Source organism: Oncorhynchus gorbuscha, linkage group LG18, assembly GCF_021184085.1.
Source record: "Oncorhynchus gorbuscha isolate QuinsamMale2020 ecotype Even-year linkage group LG18, OgorEven_v1.0, whole genome shotgun sequence".
Taxonomy (NCBI): Eukaryota; Metazoa; Chordata; class Actinopteri; order Salmoniformes; family Salmonidae; genus Oncorhynchus; species Oncorhynchus gorbuscha.
This window is the reverse complement of record NC_060190.1, coordinates 17,366,745-17,376,744: the sequence shown is the minus strand read 5'-3', so window position 1 is coordinate 17,376,744 and position 10,000 is coordinate 17,366,745. Positions and strand designations below refer to the sequence as shown.

The following is a 10,000-nucleotide window of genomic DNA, read 5'->3' as shown; positions in this document are numbered from 1 at the left end:
TCTTTATTTTGACTATTTTCTACATTGTGGAATAATAGTGAAGACGTCAACACTATGAAATAACACATATGGAATCATGTAGTAACCAAAGAAGTCTAACCAAAATATATTTTATATTTGAGATTCTTCAAACTAGCCACCCTTTGCCTTAATGACAACTTTGTACAGTGGCTTTGCACAAGGCAAACATTCTGACTATATTATCCCACACAGCTACAAGGACGCACTTTCATGTTGGCTTTAGGACCTCATATTGGAGCTTATAGAGAACCCAACTGAAGCACAGAACAATCTTAAATCTGTTTTTTTGGACTTAACTTTCTTACCACTTTTTACATGTGGTTTGACCCTTCACAGACTCCATGAAATGATTAAGATTCCTAAATAATCGGTCAAATGATACATTTTGTGTACGGTTTCCTAGAAAGAAGGGAGGCTCAACTTACCCCATTCTCCCCTACAGTGTGTGTTCCTGCCTACACACCCTTCCTCCACGAACCAACAAGGATCCATCAAGCCCAAACCAGCGTGACCAGATAGGACAACGTCAGCCCTCTTCCACATTCCTCAGAAACATGCACGCATGCACACTCACGCAAAGTTGATGATGTCTTTGAAACATGGACCAATTCCTGGAAACATTCACCCAAGCCACTTTTTGGGGGGCTTCGTTACCATGGGAACCTGGTCACCAAACCTTTCAAGGGAATGACATTGACCGTCCCATTGCAAAGCTAAGCCACCAGAAAGTAACTGCCTCAGTCAGTACTTGAGACAATTGGGTACCACTTTATATAAAGGTAGCCTTTATTAAGGTTTTGTAAAGACTTTGGGATGGCACCTCATTGAACCAATCAAGGACTTGAAACATTTATCACACAACCGTTCTCAATAGAAGACTGTGCTCTTTTTAAATGGACTGTCCTCAGGACCAGCATCCAGGGGTTGGACTTGTACACCAAGCTGCCTCGTGCTACAGAAACAGGAGAAATGCTCCAGTCCTATTGGCCGTTCTGGCTCGGACAAGTCCCCCTTTCAGCTCATATTGCGCAAATGAACAGTAAACCTGGGTTTCAAAGAAACGATAAAACAACACCTCGTGGCACAACGCCTCTCCCCTATTTGACCTAGATAGTTTGTGTGTCTGTATTGATATCGAAGCTACGCGTGTGTCATTTTTAAACTGATGTAGTTCTGTTCCTGTACTGTTGTCGTCTATTAACGTTCTGTATTTCGTCATGTTTCGTGTTTTGCCCCACAAAGAGTAGCTGCTGCTTTCGCAAGGATCGGGGATCCTAATGAAGTACAAAATACAAAACAAATACTTCATTACTATTCTAAAGGAGAGGATCACTCCAGAGTTTACAGTTAACCTTTCTTAGCGAGACCTCTATCCCCCTCTTTTCTGAATAAATAAACAGGCACAGCTCCCTCCCTCTCTGCTTCCCTCCCAGTCGATAAATCTTAGCAGGCGTTTTCACTCCCTAATCCTCTAAATCACACTCCGAATCAGACAAGGATTCAGCTGAGTCAGCCAGAGAGGACATGGACCGACAAGCATGAAAACATGCACACATACACAAGCACACAGACACTTAAGGGGAGACCACACACACACACACACACACACACACACACACACACACACACACACCCGCTATGCAGGACCCTGGCTACGCAGTAATTAAGACTAACAGTCTATTAGCTCCATTTGAGGAGGCTGACAGGACGGATGTAGGAAGATGATGATGTTGTTAACGCTCCTAAGTTGAATGAACCACAGCTAATGAACCACAGCTAATGAACCACAGCTAATGAACCACAGCTAATGAACCACAGCTAAGTCAAAAGGGATAGTTCACTCCAAAATCAACGTTTGACAAACGTGCCCAGACCTTAAAAGGTGGTTATATTGAGATGAGTCCATGTCTCAGCCATATGTATATCGAGCTATATGTTTCAATCACAAATGAATGGGAAAGATAGGGACTGTCTAATGTAATCATTATAGTCAGTGCCTGCGTATTTTTCCCATTCATTTCCAATTCTCCTTCCAGTCTGTATCAAATGTCCTTCCAAGCGTCTATCACAGCTGCCGAGATCTCTGTCAATGCTTTACCCCGCGGCCTTGTGAAAGAATCTAAGCCAAACGCTTGGCGGTGTAGCGAAATACATCAATCTTTGCCGCGAACAAATCAGGACATCCATAAGCTGACTAATGGAAATATTTACCTTGACAAACTACCCCCAGAGCCAACAAACATCCAAGCACATCAACTGCTCATGTCCTCAAAAGTTGTTTACCGATTGAGCTTTGGGCGGCTTTGTAGCGGCGCACTAAATAAATGTACCACTGCTGTGACGCTAATTGCTACACAGTAGGTGGGCGAGAGCGAGAGCAAAAGGCATAACTTTTTCCTTTTGACGTTATTGTAAGACTCAATTTGGCTTGATTTCTCTGTAGGAAGCCTGACTGAAAAGCAGAAGTGGGAGTGGTCCCCTGTAGATCCCGTCTGTTCAGAAAGCTAGTGTGCATTATTTTAGGAGATGAGGGGTTGACTATGAATTGGATTATGAATTGTAGCTATTGAGGGAATGATTTCTAGTCCTAACCAATCTCAGTCATTTTTTTTTGTGACAAAGTAGCCTACATTTGGGACTGGGAGCATTTTTTTACGTAACATTCACTGTTCAAATGTTATAAGATTGATTTTTTTTAAAGGATGAGATGTGGCATGGATGCATTTCATTCTCAAGGCCTCCATCATGGACTACTTGCAGTAGCAGTTCAGGTGTAAGATATGAAGCTAAAATCTACCACTTGGCTGCCAAAGACATTAGGGACTGGGTGACGACACACGCACGCACGCACGCACGCACGCACGCACGCACGCACGCACGCACGCACGCACGCACGCACGCACACACACACACACACACACACACACACACACACACACACACACACACACACACACACACACACGGTTCGCTGGCCCCTGCTGTGAAGGCAGGCAGTGGCACTAACAAGCTCCTATACATGCCCTCCTATCAGGAGAGGGGTCCAGGACACGGCAACGACTCCAGCCAACCAGGGACTTGGGATTGCAGTGGCGATGTCCATTTTACCCATCAACCTCTGGGGTACTGTGGGATTACAGTCGCTTGAAAGGAATGGAACTGTAATCGGAAATGCAAGGACTTTTCTAGGAAGGACTTTTCTTGGAAGGATAGGGAATCATAGTGCTAGCAGTATGGTATTATCGCTAACATCCCGTAGAGCAAACACAAACGGATGAAGTTAATGAAACACTTCAACTAAATTGTACTGTTTTATTTAAAAAGCACACATACACATTGGGCAATCATGAAACTGGATAGCATATGGGGTATATTTGGGGATACTGACAAATACATACATTTATTTTTTATTTTTACAAATGTATATTTTGTAGAACGTGAGTGGAAGGAGCCAAAAACTCTGTATGTGAACAACAATTTACCCATAAGTAACACTGTTCTCTTCCATGATCCACCTGGTACAGTGTTGGATTTCACTCTGTATCCAAGTCTCCCCACTGGAGAGTAGAGCTCCCTACTAAATCCTGGCCTTTGGGGAATGTAAGACTATTAAATATCTCATTATTTGACAGCCCTGAAATGGTCTTAAATGATCAACTGTGTAATCCTATCATCTACTCTTGGAATGGATAAATGGCCGATGGTTGCCATAGAAACGGCAATGATGGTAACAGATCCAGGCAACATAGACAGTAGCTATCTATAGCCCGTCTGTCTGTGGTGTGGGTTGACCTAATGTTGCTGTCCAAATGCACCTACAGTTGAAATTGGAAGTTTACATTTGCCAAATACAGTTAAACTCAGTTTTTCACAATTCCTGACATTAAATCCTAATAAAAATTCCCTATCTTAGTCAGTTAGGATCACCCCTTTATTTTAAGAATGTGTAATGTCAGAATAATAGTAGAGAGAATTACGTATTTCAGCTTTGATTTCTTTCATCACATTCCCAGTGGGTCAGAGGTTTAAATACATTCAATTAGTACTTGGTAGCATTGCCTTTCAATTGTTTAACTTTGGTCAAACGTTTCGGGTAGCCTTCCACAAGCTTCCCACAATAAGTTGGGTGAATTTTGGCCCATTCCTCCTGACAGAGCAGGAGTAACTGAGTCAGGTTTGTAGGCCTCCTTGCTCGCACACGCTTTTTCAGATCTGCGCACAAATTTTCTATAGGATTGAGGTCAAGGGCTTTGTGATGGCCACTCCAATATCTTGGCTTTGTTGTCCTTAAGCTATTTTGCCACAACTTTGGAAGTATGCTTGGGGTCATTATCCATTTTGAAGACCCATTTGCGACCAAGCTTTAACTTGATGTCTTGAGATGTTGCTTCAATATATCCACATCATTTTCCTTCTGCATGATGCCATCTATTTTGTGAAGTGCACCAGTCCCTCCTGCAGCAAAGCACCCCCACAACATGATGCTACCAACCCCTGTGTTTCAGGGTTGGGATGGTGATCTTCGGCTCGCAAGCCTCCCCTTTTCTCCTCCAAACATAACGATGATAATTATGGCCAAACAGTTCTATTTTTGTTTCATCAGACCAGAGGACATTTCTCCAAAAAAGTATGATCTTCGTCCCCATGTGCAGTTGAAAACCGTAGTCAGGCTTTTTATGGCTGTTTTGGAGCAGTGGCTTCTTCCTTGCAGAGCGGCCTTTCAGGTTATGTCTATATAGGACTTGTTTTACTGTGGATGTAGATACTTTTGTACCTGTTTCCTCCAGCATCTTCACAAGGTCCTTTGTTGTACTGAGATTGATTTGCACTTGTCGCAACAAAGTCCGTTCATCTCTAGGAGACAGAACGTGTCTCCTTCCTAAGCGGTATGACGGCTGCGTGGTCTCATGGTGTTTATACTCGCGTACTATGTTTGTACAGATAAACGTGGTCCCTTCAGGCATTTTGAAATTGCTCCCAGGGATGAACCAGACTTGTGGAGGACTGCAAATTTTTTTTTGGCTGATTTCTTTTGATTTCCCCATGATGTCAAGCAAGGAGATACAGAGTTTGAAGGTAGGCCTTGAAATACATCCACAGGTACACCTCCAATTAACTCAAATGATCTCAATTAGCCTATCAGAAGCTTCTAAAGCCATTACATAATTTTATGGAATTTTCCAAGCTGTTTAATGGCAAAGTCAACTTAGTCTATGTGAACTTCAGACCCACTGGAATTGTGATGCAGTTAATTTTCAGTGTAATAATCTGTCTGTAAACGATTGTTGGAAAAATTACTTGTGTCCTGCACAAAGTAGATATCCTAACTGACTTGCCAAAACTATAGTTTGTTAATGGAGTGGTTCAAAAACAAGTTTTAATGACTTCAACCTAAGTGTATGTAAACTTCTGACTTCAACTGTACATATTGGTTTGAGGCATATCAGAGTAGCATGTCATGCGTGTTCATACGTATGTCTGTGTGTGTGTGACTCCGACTGCGACCCAAACGGTGCCCCTTTCCCCATATAGTGTACTACTTTTGACCAGGGCCCAAACCTGCACAGGCGCACGCACGCATGCAAACATGCACCAACGGCACACGCAAACACAGACTGTCTCAGAGTCCATTACAGTTGTTAACATCACACTAGCGGAGTGCAGAGAAACATTCTCGCAATTATGCTTCAATTTGGTTTAATGGCCACTCTGCCAGACCCATCTGCTGCTGGAGAGGCCAGATGATGTTCTTTACAGCTGATACGGGGCCTGTGGGCAGGTGAATACGTCAAACATTCCACACCAAGCTCTGGGGCTCAATACCTCCTTTTACTGCTGCCTATTCTCTGCATCTTCCTCTCTCTCTCGCCCTCTTTTTCTCTCTCTCTCTCTCTCTCCTTTTCTCTCTCTCTCTGTGTAAATCGACATTTATGACAGCATCTGCAAAAATCTCTCTCTCTGTCCCTCCCCCTCTCGTCCTCCCTTCTTCTGTCAGTCTCTCTAGACTAGAGAGCATCTGCTTAAATCCCTCCATCTCTTTTCCTCTTTCGACAGAGAGATTAGAAAGCAGGAAAAGCCACAGAGGGTAGCTGAAAAGCAGGCAACCAATCCCCCTCCCCTCTACCTCGAGCTCTCTCCCTCCCTCCACAGGTTAAACTAGAGACCAACAGCTACCCGCGAGGCTTACAAAAACACCAACGATTCTCTCAATCCCATTAAGTCTGGGGAACACACGCCCATTTCACTTTCAAAACACCCATCACCACGGGATTTTAAATCGACTGGGTAATAAAGGTGATGATAGAACAGGGGACCAAATGGAGTCAGTAGCCTTCACTCCATAACAAGTAGCCTGATGTCCGACACTGTCAAAATAGACGAGAAGACCAAGCATGGGTTCGGGTTGACTCTGAGGCAATAGAATGATCAATGTGACATTTGTTGTTGAATAATGGTGGTATTATGCTACAGTCTACGCCAAGTTTCGTTTCGTTCAAGTGGGCAGCGTGATAACAATTTCTCACCGCCCCCAACTGAAGGTCGAAACACTGGATGACTGTGACAAAGCTTACACACACCACATGCACACGATGAAAGCCCGACACGGGAAAGGGTAGCGAGGCTATCTCCCAGAAGATGCCTCGATGACAATACACAGCTCCGTGCTTGACTCTAAAGGGTTTAGCCTTCAAGATCCAGAGGAGGGGGGGGGGGGGTCTAGGCTGAGTTCCACCAGAGCTGGAGAACAATAACCCCTCTGTCCTTAGGTCTAGATACAAGTACAGTCCACAAGCAACGGTGGGGAGAAGCTTAACCAGGACAATACAGCAGCAGGAGAGCAGTCCTCCAAACCAAGCCTTGGGGATTCAGCCTCTCTGGAGCCATGGGTCACCTTGTGTGTATGTGTGTGATAGGGACACAGGAAGGGGACAATGGATATGGAGAGGGTAACAAAGCTCAGGTGGAGGGAGTGATGGGGAAGTGAGTGAGAGAATACGAGAGAAGGAAGGGGACAATGGATATGGAGAGGGTAACAAAGCTCAGGTGGAGGGAGAGATGGGGAAGTGAGTGAGAGAAAGCGAGAGAAGGAAGGGGACAATGGATATGGAGAGGGTAACAATGCTCAGGTGGAGGGAGAGATGGGGAAGTGAGTGAGAGAAAGCGAGAGAAGGAAGGGGACAATGGATATGGAGAGGGTAACAAAGCTCAGGTGGAGGGAGAGATGGGGAAGTGAGTGAGAGAAAGCGAGAGAGAGATGAGAAAGATGAGAGATGTGATGTAGAAAGTGTGTGAGAGAAAAAGCAAAAAGAGAGATGTGTGATAGAAAGTGGGTGATGGAGAAAGGGAGGGAAAAGAAAATAGGGATGTCACCGAATAAAAATAATATTGGTCGACTGGAAGTCGTCTGTTTAATAAAATCAACTATATGCATTGAGCTTGTCTGATGTTAAGCTCACTGTGTGATGAAATAAAACACACATGACTCAAGAGGGACCCAGAGATCAAGATAACCAGAAAAAAAGAAAAAGGAAAACAACCTGACCCGACCATCCTCCTTCCACCCCTGCTGGCTTCGGCAGATTCTGCCATCACTCTCCTGAAGTTGCCTGTAATAGGCTAAATGAGGAGTCTGAAACCTTTCTCATGTGGAATGGGAATTGATCTTCCCATTTCTACCGATCTGCGTGCCATTTATGGTTTTCATATGCACATTTTCGTGGAACAGTTTCATTTATTTTATAACAATGTCTTCATATCTCAAGATTATTGTGCTGTGGTTAATCAACATTCTATCCAAATCTAAATGAAAATGATACAAACCTAAAAAGTACACTTCTATTACCTTTGCCAACTATGCAAAAATAGCCTACAAAAAGGCAACAAATAAAAACATTGCAGCCTGCAGGTAAAAAATACCATGAGAAAAATAAAGATCCTATAAATGTCTGCAATAAACTTTAAACATTGCATTAGCTATTAACTCAAACTTGGGTCCAGCCTGAAGCTCTTCTAGCAAACTTGCAACATTGCATAAAATATTCTGGGCCCTCAAAGTTTCCCATGCTAATGAACTCAGGACATACACAGCTGTCGGCTATTTGTGCAAGAGATGTGAGATCATAAGGTATTTTATGACGTTTCCACTAGATCAGAGCATGACATTTTTTCCCTTTCACTCTGAGTGGTTATCAAAAGGGAAAGAGCTGGAAAGATTTTTCAAATACATTGAGGATCTATTGTCATTCTCAACGGAGGTAAAACAGACTCTGTTTGCTTGTTGTTTGAGATGAAGAAAACATTACTTGGAGAAGCTCCACTTCTCGTTACTGGTGGTGCAGAGACTGTTTTACCAGAAATGCTATCAGATCCCCATATGGGCATATTTATATGCCTCCATTTGCGTGCAGGCCAGGTAGCCTATAGTTGTCATGTTTTGTCTTAGATTGTCTTGTCATTATGCTTTCCCTTCTGTTCGTTTCCCCCTGCTGGTCTTATTAGGTTCGTTCCCTTTTTCTATCCCTCTCTCTCCCCCTCCCTCTCTCTCCTCTCTCTATCGTTCCGTTCCTGCTCCCAGCTGTTCCTATTCCCCTAATCATCATTTAGTCTTCCCACACCTGTTCCTTATCTTTTCCCCTGATTAGAGTCCCTATTTCTTCCCTTGTTTTCCGTTCCTGTCCTGTCGGATCCTTGTCTATTGTTCACCGTGCTGTGTCTATGTATTGCCCTGTCGTGTCGTGTTTCCCTCAGATGCTGCGTGGTGAGCAGGTGTCTGAGTCTGCTACGTTCAAGTGCCTTCCCGAGGCAACCTGCAGTTCTTGATCAAGTCTCCAGTCTGTTCTCGTCATTACGAGTAGTATTATGCCTTTTGTTTGTAAAGTCACCTTACTGGATTAAAAACTCTGTTTTCGCCAAGTCGCTTTTGGGTCCTCATTCACCTGCATAACAATAGTCCTACTTCTATAAGTAATCATGTGTGTGTCCTTACTCAACATTGATATGAGCACTACAAACAGAAGACAATGACCGAATTGACAACGTGTCCACTCCGATGATAACGGTAAAAGACTGGAATAATAATATATTGAATGTATTAAATTAAATCACCATAACCAAACAAATATTGTAGATGAGAAATTATATGAATTAACGGTAAATGTACTACTGGGCTCCCAAGTGGCGCAGCGGTCTAAGGCGCTGCATCTCTGTGCAAGTGGCATCACTACAGTAACTGGTTCGATTCCAGGCTGTATCACATCCGGCTGTGATTGGGAGTCCCATAGGGCGGCGCACATTTGTCCCAGCGTCGTCCGGGTTGGGCCGGGGTAGGCAGTCATTGTAAATAAGAATTTGTTCTTAACTGACTTGTCTAGTTAAATAAAAGGTTAACTTAAATGTTTAAAAAATACTGGTGATATATGTAATGGGGAATTGATAGACACTAACAATCAAACAATGAAGTTATGAAACAATGAATGTGCCCAAATTGGCGGGAGAGAGCACATCCTGGAGAAAGAGATGCATTGTGCCTAACAGCCACACTCCACTCCTTCTTGGACTGTGCAATCTCCACGGATTAGTCTCGGCCTCCGCAATGGATTAGTTCACTAGATAGGCGCAAATCAGACAGGCGTCTCGCGTGCCAATTCTTTTTACGTCTTGGTCGACCATCAGTGTATCGACCAAAAATGGACTAAATGGGGTCAGCCCTAAAAGAAAAGCAGAGAAAGACAGGGAGAAAAGGACAGACACAGAGAGAGACAGGGAGAAAAGGACAGACACAGAGAGAGACAGGGAGAAAAGGACAGACACAGAGAGAGAACAAGAACAAAAACAAGAGAACAGAGAGGCAACAATGGCAAAATGGAAGCTCCAAATGAACTCATCAAGCCAAAGGGCCCATCCCTCCTGTCCTAAATACTCTTTGAAGATGTGGCTTTAACCCGACTGTAATTACACTGCCAATGGCTACGGGTTGGGG

At 43.7% G+C, this 10,000-nt stretch overlaps 1 protein-coding gene across 2 annotated transcripts in view; it reads right to left on the bottom strand.

The window, feature by feature from the left end:
- The window catches only part of LOC124003444 (cytoplasmic phosphatidylinositol transfer protein 1-like), a 93,476-nt gene that overhangs the window by 69,686 nt on the left and 13,790 nt on the right, over positions 1-10,000 (bottom strand). The gene's annotated exons all lie outside the window — the stretch shown is intronic.